Source organism: Sus scrofa, chromosome 16 (assembly GCF_054392235.1).
Source record: "Sus scrofa isolate SSC_HxYL_T2T_F1_AM1 chromosome 16, Sscrofa_HxYL_maternal_Yorkshire_Landrace_v2.0, whole genome shotgun sequence".
Lineage (NCBI taxonomy): Eukaryota > Metazoa > Chordata > Mammalia > Artiodactyla > Suidae > Sus > Sus scrofa.
Genome location: NC_139398.1, coordinates 65,404,550 through 65,420,930, shown reverse-complemented (window position 1 = coordinate 65,420,930; position 16,381 = coordinate 65,404,550). Strand labels below are relative to the sequence as shown.

The following is a 16,381-nucleotide window of genomic DNA, read 5'->3' as shown; positions in this document are numbered from 1 at the left end:
CAGAAGGCTCTCAGTCTGCACCACCTGATTTGAACTGACATGAATGAACTTCAATCAGACTAGGAATACTGAGATTTTACAATTACATGAAGCATTTGAAAGACCCAGAAATTCTCCTGTGATCACATACTGTGAGCCGCCATTGTAGCTGCAGCAGGCATGTTGTGGTTTTTGCTTAGGGAGGGATTAGCAAGCAGAAAGAGTAGAGGACCTTAGAAAGGGCAGGTGACCGGGAGGAGAGAGGCAGCAAGAGGCAGGCTGGAGGCAGTTCTATCCTGATGGTTTTTACCTTCACCTGTGCAGCTCTCCATTGGTGCCTTTGGAGGAACGGTGCCTAGAAGCACCCCAGTATATGCCCAAGGAGAACCTCAAACTCTTCGGGCAGATCTAGCACAAATGAGAGTCCCAGCCTGGCCCCTCTGGGATGACAGATGCTCTTGCTCCTAGACGGGGAAAAGCTGGAGTGCTCTCAGCCAGAGACCTCAATTTATCTTCAGGACAATTTTAATTGGAAACCTCGCTTCCCTGCTGCCCACTTTTTCAGAAGTAATTAGAATGCTAATCTATAAGAAAGATGTCTATTAAAAATAAAATTAATAATATATAATACTTTTTGGCTTACAATTTTGAATAATATGGCCATCTCATCTTAAAGTAAAAATTCATATTTTTTAATAAGCCTGAGACACGCTTCCCAGTGAACCACAGATGGTTCATTTTTATTATCCAGTAAAGAGACATTATGGGAAAACATGGTTTTGTTTTTGTTTTTGTTTGTCTTTTTGCCTTTTCTAGGGCCGCTCTCACGGCATATGGAGGTTCCCAGGCTAGCGGTCGAATCGGACCTGCATCCGCTGGCCTACACCAGAGCCACAGCAACGCGGGATCCGAGCCGTGTCTGCAACCTACACCATAGCTCACGGCAACGCTGGATTGTTAACCCACTGAGCAAGGCCAGGGATTGAACCTGCAACTTCATGGTTCCTAGTCAGATTCGTTAATCACTTCGCCACGACAGGAACTCCGGGAAAACATTTTTTAAAGAAGGGCAAAGGAGAACCTGAGAGCTGCTCTCTCTTGGAGATCTCCAAGCACTTTCTGGGCATCAGGACTCCCTCCTGTTATCACGAAGACTGAGATGGGGAGATGCCCTCCGTCACCCACTAAGACGCATGGTCCCCAGACCTTCATCCCTGACCAGACAGAAGCAATGTGGCAACATCAAAAACACAGTTCAGATTCCAACACTGTCTCTTAATGACTAATAACCAGAAAATGACTGTATAAAGTAATCCTCATGAGGGTATTACGGAGTAGACATGCAGGGTATGAAATGCACTGAGCATAGTACCTTGCACTGAGAAGCTCTCTTTAAATGTCCTCTCTTCTATTCTCAACATCCAGAGTCATGACGAACATATGAAGTTGTTACATATATGTGCCTATGCACATAACCTGGCATTGTAACATAAGAATAGATGTGTTCTGTCTGAATGACAGATCCATGACCCTTTCCACGAAAAGCTGTTGAATTTGGAGAGCAGATAGTTCTGAACTATCCTCAGAAGATGAAATGTGTAGAAGACAGGTTGGTAACTAGCTGTTCTCCTAGCCCTGATCATTAGGTTATTGATTTACAACAGCCAAAGAAGAGTCAGCATTAATCAAACCCAGCCTCTTTAACATCCCCTTGCTGGAGCCAGGGGTACAGAGAAAAATGGACAGGTCTCTCCCAGCCTTCCCCACTGCACAGCACTGTTACACCATCCACACAATTGCTCAAGCCTGGAATTTCTTCCCTGTCGCCTCCCCATCCTTATTCCTCAAACCCCTGTCCACTATATCAGCAAATCTAGTGGCTTTTCTTTGCCAGAGTGATTCAAACTCTGCTTCTCATGGATCTTCTTCAAAGAGAAGGATGGATTTCTCATCCAGCTGCAACACTCTCCTAGCAGGTCTTCCTTCTGAATATACTTGAAAAACAAACAAGTGGAAAAAAAAAAAAAAAAAAAAAAAACCTGAAATATGCACCAGAACCCATGTAACCAATATCCAGATTAAAAAAAAAAAACCCACAAGAGAAGACCATTACAGCATTTCAGAAGCCCCACATTTTCTCCATTCCAGTCTTCACTCCCCAAGGATGATCATCATCCTGACTTCTAACAGAATAGATTAATTTTACTTGGTTTTGCACTATGTATTCATCCATATCGTTGGATTGCTATAGTCAATTTATTCACATCACTATATAGCATTTTATTGTGTGACTTTGCTAGCAATTTGTTGATGGATAGTTGGGTGAGTCTCTGTCTTGGGACAATTATTTTTCATACAATTTTTAAAGGTTATACTCCATTTGCAGTTATTACAAAATATTTGCTATATTCCCCATGTTGTACATCCTTGTAGCCTAACTTACACCCAATAGTTTGTACTTCCCACTCCCCCACCCCAGCTTCCCCCTCCTTTCTCTACTGGTAACCACTAGTTTGTTCTCCATATCTGTGAGCCTGCTTCTTTTTTGTCATGTTCACTAGTTTCTCCTCTTTTTTCCACATATAAGTAATATCATACAGCATTTCCTTTCTCTGTCTGACTTATTTCACTGAGTACAATGCCCTACAAGTCCCTCCATGTTGATGCAAAAGGAAAATTTTTGTTCACTTTGATGACTGAGTGGTATTCCATACACCACATCTGCTTGATCGGCACAGATTGACATCTGTTGATAGGCACTTATGTTACTTCCATATTTTGGCAACTGTAAATAATGCTACTATGAACATTGGGGTTGCATATATCTTTTCAAATTAGTATCTTTGTTTTTTTCAGATATATACCCAGGATTGGAATTGTTGAGTCATGTTCTGTTTTTAGTTTTTTTAAGAAACCTCCATACTGTTCTCCACAGTGGGTGGCTGCACCAATTTACATTCCCACTAACAGTGTAGCAGGGTTCCCTTTTCTCCACATCTGCACCAGCATTTGTTATTTGCATTCTTTTTGATGATAGCCGTCCTCACAGGTGTGAAGTGATATCTCGCTGTAATTTTGATTTACATTTCCCTGATGATTAGCAATGTTGAGGATCTTTCCATGTGCCTGTTAGTCATCTGCATTTTCTCTTTGGAAAAACATTTATTCAGTTCTTCTGCCCATTTTAAAATCAGGTTGTTTATATTTTTGATGTTGAGTTGTGTAAGCTGTTTAGCTATATTGGATATCCATCCCTTATCTGTCATATAGCATTTGCAAATATTTTCTCCCATTCAGTAAGTTGTCTTTTCATTTTGTGGATGGTTTCTCTTGCTGCAGAGAGAAGGCTTTTAAGTTTAATTAGGTCAGTTTAGGGCAATTATAAACTTGCTAACTCTGCTTCCCACTGCTTTAAAGATAAAATACTGAAGTTGGCTGATTTGACCAACTGCCGTCTTATCTGATGCCACTTCTTCCCTCTGTCATTCCGCTCCACCACTTGGCCTCCACTTAGTTCCTCAAAAGCCCAAGGTCGTTCTCCTCTCATAATCCTCACACATGCTGCTGTTCCCTCTCCCCGAAACTCTTCTCCTACCACTCTTTCTTACCTTTCCCCTTCAGCTTATATGTCTTCAGACTCTCCTTCATTCAAACTTAAATTATGTTCCTTCTGATTTTTTCTGACTCATGTTCTTCCACTCTTTTCCATCACAGCACCTAAAACAATTCATAATTGCATAATTATACAATTCACTTGAGTGGTAATTTGGTTAACAGCTCCGTCCCAACAAACAGAGCACTTGTCTGACTTATTTGTGACCATGTTGCCAGTGCCTGGAACAGTGCTTGGCACAAAATAGGAGCTGGATACATATTTGTTAACTGATTGCCTGAACCTGCCATACCCTCGAGGAGCCCATGGTCAAGAGAGACAGAAAAGCCTTTCTGTATTTACCATGCCATGTGATGGATGCTGCAGGAGGAGGATCTTGTCATACTGATTATCTGGAAAAGACAGAAAAACTTCTATTTCAGAGGAAGTAGCCCTGGAGGTGACATTTTCTACAGAGCTGCACAACTCCAACAAGAACCATTCACACTGTAGTCTAAACAGTGTCCCCTGGAGCTGTGCGGTGCAATGGGATAGATCCGAAGGAGACTCAGGAAATAACCCAGCAGTGAGAAAAGGAAATCAGGCACCAGATGGAGGCAGAAGCACATGCAAAGGTATGGAAATGTCACCCAGGAAGTCATGTTCTAGAGAGTGAAGGTTTATGTAGCAGGGTGACAGTGGGTAGCAGAGAAGCAACAGACAAAACCTAAGCTAAGAAGGGAGCAGATCATAAAGGGCCCCAACCGCCTCATTAAAGAGCATGGCCTTTCTCCTGCACACGCAGCGGGAAGCCGCTGAAGCCTCTAAAGCTGGGGACATAGTCAGATGTATTTCCTGTGAACATCTTGTTTTCTCCTTCTCCTTCCCCAGAGCCTCTACACAGGAGGCTCCTGAAAAGCTCCACTCCATCTTCCCTCGTCACTTAGAATGTCTCTCTGTGACTCTGACTCTATCTCTGATTCGCTCGCTCTCTCTCTCTCTCTCTCTCTCTCACACACACACACACACACACACACACACACACGCCCATACACACGCTCCTACCTTCCCATCTAGGGAGCACCATGCCTTTAGATTTCATATGCGCCATCACTTCCTCAGGGAAATCTTCCCTGGCTGCCTACACTAACCACAGCCCCCTGCCACCCCATAGCACCAAAAGCTCCCCCTTGCAGCACTCATCAGTTATAATTTTATATTTGTGCCTGTGATTCTGAGGTTAAGGCTCTCATGCACCAAACCATAACTTCACTGGGGACAAAAACCACATCACCATTGTAAACACACTGCTTGCCAAAGTGCCTGGAACATCGTAGATACTCCATAATTATGTGCTCTCTGAATGACTGTTGGACAAAGGTTCTTCTGCCTGTTCATGCAGAGAATCCAATGGGAAGGTTGACCCTAGAGGCTGAAAGCTGGAGCTTTGCAGTCATCCTTGGAGGTGATACTGAATATGTGAAATTGAGTCCCAGGGATGTTCATGCAATGCCCCAGCTAGGAAAGTCAAGGTAGGCATTTTTCACACCTGTCTATCTAACTGCAGAACCAAACTCCATTGACTTTTATTTTCTTATTTTCTGTACTCTTGAGGCTCTGGCATTTGGGGCCTTCATCATGGAGACAGTGCCCTTCTAGATAGCTAGCTCATTCCTAGGGTTAGTAAATGACTACCTTGCAAGTGTGCCTTTGTATGCAAGCCAACCAATCCAGAGCCTAGAACCCAACCATCTTCTTTATCTAACTCCCACACCCCAAGCCAACATTCCCTCTGCCCTAAATCTCCCCAGGGCCTGTCAGACAAGTAGGGACTACTCCTGTGGCCAGATATTCAAACTTTCCAATTTTTTTTGTTTTTTGTTTTTGTCTTTTTAGGACCACACCCATGGCATATGGAAGATCCTGGGCTAGGGGTCAAATCAGAGCTACAGTCACCAGCCTACGCCATAGCCACAACATTGTGGGATCCGAGCCTCATCTGCAACATATGCCAAAGCTTGGCAGCAATGCCAGATCCTTAATGCACTGAGCAAAGCCAGGGATCAAATCCGCATCTTAATGGATACTAGTCGGGTTCTTAACCCACTAAGCCACAATAGGAACTCCTAAAATTTCCAATCATAAGCTTACTCAGCAAACCCACCCTTCCTTTCCCATTCCATCCCACAAAAATCCCCAACAAAATCTCTGAGCCATGCTCTCCCCTCTCATCCATCTCTGCCTCCTGACCAACCCTGGTGCTTCCCTGTATGGCCCTGCATCGACACAAGGTAACTTCTGTGTCTGGGGATCTGTGAGTAAAACTTCTTCCTTCATAACAAGTCTGTTCATGTCTGTGTGTCTTAATGTATCTGATTAAAACAAATCCCAGCTAAGAATTTTACCAGAAAAACTCTTTAATGTATGCAGGAATCCCCAGGTCCTAACTCCTTGAGGATGCAAATATGAAGTGAACATCTTTCTAATCTTAATGGCTCCCAACATGGCATCTCAGAAGGCACGCAGGAAGGTTTGCATATAATAAACACAAAGCTCTCGGGAGCACTCTCTCTCGAGAATCTGCCTTAGCCCCACATCAGGCTTAGGCGTAGAGCTTCTCCAGTGGCCTCGGGACCAACCAGTTTTACAAATTATCAACATCTCCCCATTAGCTGTTGCAATATTAAATTGTGTGACTGAAAATGAATGAATAATCCCACGGGCAAGTGAGGGAGACCAAGCAGCGGGGATTTAATAACAAGTCCTGCCCTCTCTCCAAGCTGAAGGTCTCTCTAATTAAATATTAAAAATCTATCCACACAGCTACAGCAAAAAATTGCTTTTTCAGCAGCGTTGCTTTGAGAAACTTCCTCAGAAGACTGAAAAACTGTGGGAATGTCCTCTTAGGGACCCAGATGTGAGAGCAAGGGAGCCACCACATGACAAGCACTGCTGGGCGGCAGGCACAGGTCTTTCACATGCCTTGTCACATTTGGCCCCCAGGAGGAAGGACCCTGAGACATGGCTTAGATCCCATCCAAGTGGCAAAGCTTGAATTTTAACCCAGTGTAATACAGCTATAAAGCTAGTGCAATATATCACAGCAGTTACAAACACAGTCTTGGCATCAAGCAGACCTGGATTTGAGTGTCAAGTCTTTCATTTACTGTGTGGCCTTGGGCAGATTACCTTACATCTCTGAGTCTCGGGTTCATTGTCTCAAAAGGGATATCAGTGTGGAGCTTACAGGGTTTGGGGAGGGTTATGTGAGATAGTGCACATGAAGCACTAGACGCCAACCCCACTACCTAGGAAATGCTTCTGAAATGTCAGTCACTGTTCTTATCAATGGAAGACCCTCCCCCAACTCCCATCCCCCAATGTCTGAAAAATGCCTCCTGCAGACTGGACAGCATCCTGTCCAAACCACTGCCTCTACCCCAGGCTGTGTCTTTCTTCTTCAGAGGTCAGGGCAGAGTGACCAGGAATTGTTTAATACCTGCTGAACCTGTACTCCATGCCTGTGGCACCTTCATTCATTAACTCAGTGAAATCTCTAAAAAGCAGGGATTGTTCCCACCATTAACCAGCACTGAAACCAAGACTGATAAATATAACACTGCCGAGACTACACAGAGTTTCCCCAAACCAGAGGCACTCCATCCTCACTGCCTGGCTTCCCAGGCTCCTCTGCAAATAAGAGTCCCTATCTCAGCACTAATCTCTGGGGTCCTCCCACCCCAACCCCCAGCACCAGGGCTTCTGAGGTACACCACGTTTGTTCTTTAAGTCGACTTTAACCTTTCTGGATTTTTTCTTTTTAGAAATTCATACTTGCTCATTGCAGAAAGTTCAGAAAATACACATGGAACATCCACCCAAACCCCAACTTTCACGATAACCACTGCTAAAAATTTTTATGTGTAATGTGCTAGAAAGAGAGAGACAGACAGACAGATAGAAATCTTCTCTTTTACCAAACCTGCTTTTTCCCACTTCTAGAATATTTATGAGAAAGAACCTAAAATACCTACAAGGTTACCCACATTCTTAATCCAGGTCCCATTGTTTCCTACCTTCCTAGACTTTGCTTCAATAATGATCACGTCTCTTTTGCATATTTAATCTCCCTCTTTTAATTACAGCTACCAGGACCTGCTTTCCCCCTGCAGGGTCATGGACTAACTAAAATAAGAATAAGGAAGGAAATTCTTATTTCCTGCTGGCTCAGTGGGTTAAGGCTCAGTGTTGTCACTGCTCTGGTGTGGGTTTGATCCCTGGCCCAGGAACTTTTGTATGCTGAGGGTGCAGCCAAAAAAAAGAAGAAGAAGGAAATTACTGATTAGCTAGAAAAAAGTCTTACAGTCCTAGGAGATTTTCTGCAGCTTTGTAGTATTCTTGATACCATGGAGTCAGATCTCCAGCCAAGCCTGACTCAGCCTTTGGCATTCTAAATAGGAATTACCAGGTCCCTTGGCATCCGAGCTGCGAATTCAAATACCTCAAACTGTAGGTTTTATTAACTGATAAGGAGAAACAGACTTTCCTCCTTTTCCCTCACTTGCAAAGAACTGAGACCAAGTCCAAGGTCTCAGACCTATTTGATTAACAGAGGCTCTCATTGCAATGAGCCAGCAAGGAGAGGAAGGGTACAAAACCATCGGCCTGCGAATTGTGCTGCAAAGCCTTGCTCGCTGAAGTCCCAGCAAGTGGGAGGGGCCGAAGATGTCTCAGTCCTCTTATGATTAATGTCAGCCCTCACTGAATAACTCATAACTCTACACTGGCTTCTTAAAAAAAAATAAAACCCTCTGTACTGTACTTGTTTTGCTTTTGCCATTCCTAAAACTGTTAACACAGACCCCAAAGCCCAGCACAATATGGCTCACGCCCGCCTCCCACTTCTCTGTCCTTTATTCACCATGTCCCAGCTTCCAGACACATTGGGGGGCTTTCTCTCATCTCCTAGAGCAGGCTTCTCTTCTCCCCACTGCAGAGTCCTTGGAGAGGCTGTTACTTCCCTCTGCCCTCAGTCTCCCCTTGGGCCATCCCCTTCTCGTCCTTCTGGACTGTGACAGAGAAGCCCCGTGGTTAAGGCTAGGCCTTGCCGTTTAAGTTCCCATGGCATTTCATACCTTTCCTCCATAGCATTTTGCTCAGTTGTAATTCAGAAATCATTTGCTTAATAACTACCTCCACCCTGGGACACACATCACACTCCTGTTCCCATGTTATTGGTCAGTGTTGGTCACGTGATCATACCTACTTCAAAGGAGCTGGAAGTGCATCCAAATATGTGCCTGGAATGAGAAGCAGAAATAGTTTGTGAAGAGCACGAATGATCACCACAATGTCATGTTTTATTTGAAAAAATTTGATTCACAGACGTAACATCACAACAAACCCAACTAAACCACCAATGTGCACTAGCCCAGACTTAAGCAGGACCAGCTTCCCAGTGAAACAAATGGCATCTACTTACCATTATCCTCCTCAAAATGTAATATTTTTAACCAAAACATTAAAATTATGAAAGCAATCCATACATATAGCTTAAAACTCTTTCAAACAGTAAAGAAAGCTAGAAGGTGAAAAGGAAAGGGTGCCTCAGTTACCCAAACCCATAATCCCATTGAAGTGATCATTACAGACAGAACATTTCAGGACTTGAGATGCAGCCTGGGAGGCCTGGGAAGGCTTCACAGAGAAAACAAGAGTGGAACCTGTTTGGGTTTCTGGTATTTGAGATTTAATTTTCAAAGACTCCTTCGATCCAACTTAAGCTTTATGATAAGCCACGATGAGACATCTGTCTTATGATGAGAAATACTGTTTCTCTCAGAAGGGCTGTGGATTCCAAGCCAGAGCTCCAATCTGGAAGGTTTCCTCAAAGCATCACTCCAAGCTTAGCAGTTGCTACCCACCACTCCTCAGATTAAATAGTTTCAGAGCCCTGGGCCCCACTAATGCATTCACAGACTAACTCAGATAATTAATCCTGGCTCCTTCATCCTCTTAAACTACAAAAGTCTTCCAGCTGGCCACCCTGGCTGATGGAGTGTTATGGGGCTCTTTGGAGGTTGTCCCCACTCATAACCAAGCAAAGATACCTATTAGAAAGCTGAGCCCCCTACACTAAGTAAGGAGGAAACTTTTTGCGTGCCTTCTACAAACCAGGCACTCTCTATGCAGTGGTTCCTGTGATCCCAACAGACTGGGAGATGAGTGTTACTGTGCCCATTTTATGTGAGTCTCGGAGGATGGAAGTAACTTGCTCAGGCTCATCAGCTGTTAAGCCACAGAGCTGGGACTCAAGCCTGACCATTTTGACTGCAAAGCTCATCACTGTCCCCACTTACCGATGCCCAGTTGTGCTGCCGCCTTTCCTGACCACTCTGTATAAAAAAGTGCCTCCCATGACCCGTTCTTCCTTAGTCCTGTAATCCTGCTTTATTTTTATTCATGGGACACATCATCACCTCTGTTCACTGCTCTGTTTACCACCTTTTGTTTACTGCCTTATCCCCAGTGCCTAGAAGAGTGGCTGGCATCTAGTAGGCACTCAGTAATTATTTGTTGAATGAGGGAATGATGCTAGGAAAAGAACAGTGCAATTGCCAGGACTGACCTGAGTTTAATCCTGCCCTGCCAGGGATCCAATGAGTGACCTTGGACAAGTCCAGTTTCCTCTCTGGGCCCCAGGAGTCATATCTGTGAAGTTAGAGGGCAGGATAAAAGTACCTCTCCGTAACTTTTATTCTCAGTGACTTCTACAACTTGTCACCCAGACTGAAGGCTGTTCTTTGGCTCAGAAGAGGGAAACAAAATTTGGAACGCTAAATGGATGGCAAGAGCTGGGGACATGGGAAGAGGTGAGGAGGCAACCCCTGAAACTGTTTGTTGTCTCCACTCCTGCCACAGACTGGGATCTACAAGTTCTCAAGCACAGAAAATGTGAGAAGCTTGGGTAGAGGCAGGTGGTCCCAACTTGCTGAGACAGAGAAACAACCACAAAGACATAGGGGTAGGCCTAGGAGTGACCCCTAGGATGGTCCCTTATGCCAGAAGGTATCTGTCAATCAGATGATGAGATTAGTCTTTGCTCTCCTGCTCACCATCTTTGTGACCTCAGGGATGTCTCATAAGATCTCTGATGCCATTTTTCCTAGTAAAAAGGGAATGATAATATTTCCTCTTTCTTCTCTGAATCTGTTTTCTCCTCTGTAAAATGGGAATGATATAACACATATCTCACAGGAGCTAGCAATATGAAAGTGCTCCATAAAATAGAAGGCTACTAAAATACACTGAAGCAGAACCTGCAAGTCAAACCCAGTCTTGACCCATGTGATGTTAGTAGCACAGAAGCATCATCTCAGGACACAGCCTGAATCCTCTAGGTCCCCTATAATCACAGGGCACTCTTATTTCTCCAGGTTGCTTGGAACCCCCCAAAATAAAACTCGGTCATGTTTCTGGATTATCACAAAACACATAAAAGTCACTTGGAATAATATGGTATGGAGTAGGAGGGGAGTGGGCTGTTAAACAGAGATCACAGACTTCAGCAAGTAATGTAAATGAGTGACAAGAGAAAACAACCCTCCCTTGGGCTTAGTGTTGGAGAGAAAATAGGGAGTAGTGGGGTCTGTGGTTTATTAGAGTACACACACTCTGTCTAAAGTGAGGAGCTGCTCCTCTGCCCCAGCCAATTGTGCTGTGTGATAATGCATGCCTGCATGGCTGTAACTTCAGTTTTCTGAAGAGAAGCCAAAAGTCCATATTTTATGTGAAATACATGTTGGCAAAACTCATACTCAAAAGACATGAGATAACATCTATACTCTGTGGACTGCCAGATGGTGATTTCTGAACCGAACTCTCAAATGATGGAATTAGCCACTAAGCCAAATGCTTTCCAGATAGTCTCTTGGCTGCTGCCTTGGGCTTCAATGTAATTCCCATTCAGCTCCTAATAGCTCTACATTCTTTTAACAAACAATGAGTGCTTTCTATGCACCTACTATGTGCAAAGCAGTTACTAGACATCCCGAGGGAGTGGAATGAAGTGAATGAGAATAAAACAAAAGTGGGAACCAGACAGCCTCCCTACCCACACTCCACCTCACCCCACTTCTGTAAATGAAAGCTGCAACCCCCAAAGGTAGATACCGATACCTACTGGGGGACTGTTAAGAGGCAAGTGCTCCGGGAGTTTGGACAGAGAGAACAGGATGCTTTCTGTGCGGTGGTCTTAGAGAGTTGCCCAGAAGAGATGGCTCTTAGCCAGGTTTCAAGGGTGGCTGACTGGGGTCAGCAGATCACATGCTCTGGCAGAGGCAAGGGTCTACATACCAGGAGACTCTGCGGCTATTGCAAAAGATGCATGCCCCGGAGTTGTGGGGAAGTGTTCTGGAACAGTAAACGGGGCCCCCAGGATAGACCATTCCATGCCAGCTGGGGAATCTGGGCTTGACTGAGAAGATTCAACAGGGAGGTGATGGGTCATAGTGGGGCGAAGCTGATGGAGAGGCACGCCTTATTCTTCAGAATGAGAAGTCTGGGCACAGACTCCAGGGTACCCTCGAGGTCCGACTTAACGTTCTGTCTTGTCTTTTATTTCAGTCTGCACAGAACAGACAACCAGACAGAGCTTTCCCAGACAGCCTTGTGCAGGCTGTTTCCTGTGGGACAAGGCGGGGGAGGGTGGTGCCTTCATGGTAATGAGCTGGACGCTGAAACAATTCAGAGAGGCAACAGAGCTTTTTAACAGGCAGTCTTTCCTTTTTTATGATGGTTTCATTTTACATTTTTATTGGCCCTGCACTGATTGTTCTCGAGCTCTCTGACGGGATGTGAGATGCACTGACATTTATAGAAATCAATACATTAATAAATCACGAAGTTCATAATGTCTGATTTGCTTCTAAATGAGACAGAACTATTATCACCATAAAGTTGCACATAAAATAGGCCCAATTGTGATGTATTGCATAGTCTAATCAAAGGCATTTGAGTGAATAACCTTTCCCCCAAAGAAGGAAACAATCAAAGCTGAATAACTTCATTAATAATTCAAGGTGTGTCTGCCAAGGCTTCATTTATTAAGTGCACAGTTAAGAGGCTTCCGAGCTGAGTCCTGGAGATGACACTCTGCCATCTTCTCCCTGCCTCTGGGCAGGCAGACAGACATTCTCAGACGACCTGGCTGCAGTCCTTGCACTTGGCAGCTCGCGTTCCAGTTGAGGGTAACATCCAGTTCCCTTCTCCAGTTAGGAAATGGACCAAAACAATGCACTCAGTGACTGTCTGGATTATTAAGGGCAGAGGACATAGAGCCATGTAATAACGGTAGGGGAGAAGAGGCAGGAAATTTTCTCAATGACCGGCAGTTATTATGTCTATTTACTAACACGCCAGGTCCTGTGTTTCTGGTGCCCGCCACCCCCAGAAACTCTGGCCTGTGCCACGGCGGTCTGCAGACGGATGTGCTTGATGCTCTTTCATCCAGAGTCTTGCGTTTGCTTATGTCCGTGGCAGTTAATATCGAATGATAATATCCACTTTGGCTATTTAACGTCCAACCTGAACTGGCAACTGGGTGCCTCTCTGACGGAGGAAATCACTGAACAAGAAAATCTTCCAGTTTTGAAGAGAAGCACATGTAATTAACTAGATCCATCAGAAGAGGTGTTATCGTGACCTAGGAAGTGTCTAACAGAATGATTATTGAATTCTGCTATTGAGAATGACCCTTAAAATCCCAAGCTTAATCCACGAGAAGGTGGGAAAGACATTTTTGTGCACCTACTGTATGCAGGGAGCACTTTACATGTCTTATCTCATTTGGATTCACAGCTACAAGACAGGTATGATTATAACTCAAATTAGTCTAATGACCACATGCCTCCTAGGGGCAGTGAAATGATTAGATCAATTCTAAAACTATTACCATGCTCTCTGAGCTCACCAAGACAGGCCCTTACTCTGAGGATACATTAATACTGAATTCCAGCAAAAGCTTACTTGGCCAGTCTCCATTGTTTCCCTGCTTGTGATGATTCTGCAGTGGTGTACAGAAGTTTATTTTCCCACCAACCACAAAGAAAGGGTTTATTTGGTTGGATTACAGGGGCTAAACCTATTCTATGAAATGGAGTACTTTTCGAGTATTGCATTGGTTTTCAGGTCTTTGGCACACCAGTTTGGGATAGTTAAGCAGACGCTCACTCTCCTGAAATAGCAGCAATAACGTGATGGAGTCAGGTCATACTGGTGGATCATGAGCTTCACTTTCCAAACCTGTATTCAATGACTTCATGTTGATAGTCTGAAGTAGGCTATGGTGGGAATATTTATACCAAGGCAGTTAGAAAACGGTATCAAGCATGCTTCGCTCCGCCCCTCCCCCAAGAGCCAGTTGTTAAACATTTACCAGCCCATCAAAGCAAGCCCTCTGCTTGGAAGCCACCACTCAGCAAGTTGTCAAGTTATCTGGATGGCAGTGACCTACTCTTCAAAAAAATCAGACTGAAAGGCCTTTGACACCTTAGCCTGACCTTGATCCAGTGAGTTCCCATGGAAGAGAAAATTCTATGCCAAACTGAGATGTCTTATTCATGTGGCAATTTTACTTTTCCTTTGAGTAATTCCTTCAGCCTCTTGCCGCACCCTCGTTTTTCCATCTTTAAACTAAAAGCATCCTTTTCCCCCGGATACTATTTTTTCCTTCTCCTCACTTGCAATAAAACATTTTTGCCTCTCGGTCAAGGGAAGTAACAAAATCCAACCATGAGAGTTCCCATTGTGTCTCAGTGGGTTAAGGACCTGACATTGTCTCTGTGAGGATGCTGGTTGGATGCCTGCCCTCGCTCAGTGGTTAAGGATCCAGTGTTGCCACAAGCTGCTGTGTAGGTTGCAGATGCAGCTCAGATCCAGTGTTGCCGTGGCTGTGGCTGTGGCTGTGGCCTCGGCTGCAGCTCTGATTCGACCCCTAGCCTGGGAACTTCCATATGCCTCAGGTGCAACTGTAAAATATATACATAATATATTCCACCATGTAGTCCTCTGATTTTCTGCAGATATATTCTAGACCCACTCATCCCGGGTAGCATATCCTCTGTCCCCAAAGCAGGGCAGCTGCTCATTAACCACTCATTAACTGGCTGTCTCCATGTGCTAGAACTTCAGAGCAATGTCCAACTGAGACCAAAGGAGAAACGGCAGGAGGTTTCCCCACTGCTTCCTGAATACTAGCTGGTGGCAGGATATAACTGATTCCCTCCTAGAGCTGTAGAAACTGCTAGAGCTACCTAAGTAAATCATCAAAAGTTTCATCCTGGGACAGTTTTTCCAGACAAAGAGGTCCACTTAAAACGTTATCTAGAGATGTTTGCCTGTGGCTGAGACACTGCAGTGAACCTGACATTAATTTCTGCTCTGAAGCCTGGCCAGGGGCTTAGCAGGACAGAAATGTTGCTTTGGAGATGAGGGGACACAAGAGTCTCTAATGTATGTGGCCTTGCTCCTTGTCCTGAAACACTGTTTAGGGCTCCTTTTCCTGCCAACTCTGGGTCTGGATGAATCATTTCTTTACCAGGGGTTTCTTGGTTTTTTTCTTGATGGAAAATGTGTGACTGTTACACCATCACACAGCCAACAGAATTGTGACTTATGTCACCATCTGTGCAGTGACTTTATGGACTTTTAATAATTGTATTACATTCCTGACAATTTCTACCACCACAACCCTCCCAAGAAATTGCAAGGTGCATCTGATATGCCCCTTCCACACCCCCACCCAGTGTGTTGAAGGCCACCCTCAAAAACACCCCCATTTGAGGAGAAAGGTCAGAGAAGTGAAATATACTATAGATATGGAAGAATTTTTAGGACATTTCATCCAGAAAACATTCTATCTAATGGAAGTAGCAGATAGATAGATAGTAGCAAAACTCAAAGATTTTCCTTTTTTCTTTTTTTTTTTTTTTTTTTTTTTTTGGTAGGACTCTGTTTTTTTCAGAACATTTTCAGGACTGAGGTGTAAATGAATGAGAAATGTATAAATTCAATTTTGCTTAAAAGGGGCAGGAGGGTTTCAAGATTAAGAGAACAAACGCTTGGAGCAAAACATGATTTGAGTTTTATTGAACCAAGAAGACTGAAAAAAGATGTCTGGAATGCTCAGAAAAATCTTTATCAAGGCTCAGCTCAGCACTCCTGGGACTCATCGTTAAGTTTATAAAATTCAGAGCTGATGAGTTGTGTGCTGTGTGTGTCTGCTTGAGTTTATGACTCACCTCCAAGCCTTTGCTGTAAGAATCTCAGCCTCTAGGATTACGCTTAAGGACCAAATAGAACTTATTTTCTCCTCTGCTCCATTCAGGCACCAACAAGGATTTTCACCCCTGATTACACTGGGATAAGTTGTCAATCAAAAGCTGGTGCTAAACTTATCCGGAATAAACAGACAAACCATGTTTAGGGGAGAGAAAAAAATTACATGTCATCACTAATATAGTCTCTAATGTAACCAACATAGTTTAGGCAACATTAAAAGTGAACCACCAGAAACACTAGAAATATGATATCAAGAGATAGCTCAGCATTCAATTTTGCGCACACTGTCACATAAATTATTTGCAGCTCGAGTATGTCATGCTCTTTTAGATTTCCCTCTGGGTACAGTTTTAATGGCATCCCACAAGTTTTGATATGTCATTATCATTTGGTTCAAAATACTTTCTGATTTCTATGAGATTTCTTCTTTGATACATGAGACACTTAGGAATTAAAATCATATGGCTTGAT

At 43.9% G+C, this 16,381-nt stretch overlaps 1 protein-coding gene and 1 long non-coding RNA gene across 14 annotated transcripts in view; one reads left to right on the top strand and one right to left on the bottom strand.

Moving 5' to 3' along the window:
• LOC102158145 (uncharacterized) overlaps positions 1-16,381 on the bottom strand; it is a 96,039-nt gene that overhangs the window by 14,401 nt on the left and 65,257 nt on the right. For 2 of the 7 annotated variants that reach the window (XR_014830885.1, XR_014830883.1), the window contains exons 5-6: positions 15,871-16,022; positions 12,335-13,911 (exon numbers count right to left, since the gene is read on the bottom strand). This is a non-coding gene — a long non-coding RNA (uncharacterized LOC102158145). Of the gene's footprint in view, positions 1-3,003; positions 3,327-3,587; positions 3,697-3,934; positions 3,985-5,436; positions 8,872-10,199; positions 10,283-12,334; positions 13,912-15,870; positions 16,023-16,381 lie in introns of those variants that run through there. The other 5 variants (XR_014830886.1, XR_014830879.1, XR_014830878.1 and 2 more) reach the window with 5 other exon arrangements.
• KCNIP1 (potassium voltage-gated channel interacting protein 1) overlaps positions 1-16,381 on the top strand; it is a 422,695-nt gene that overhangs the window by 382,684 nt on the left and 23,630 nt on the right. The gene's annotated exons all lie outside the window — the stretch shown is intronic.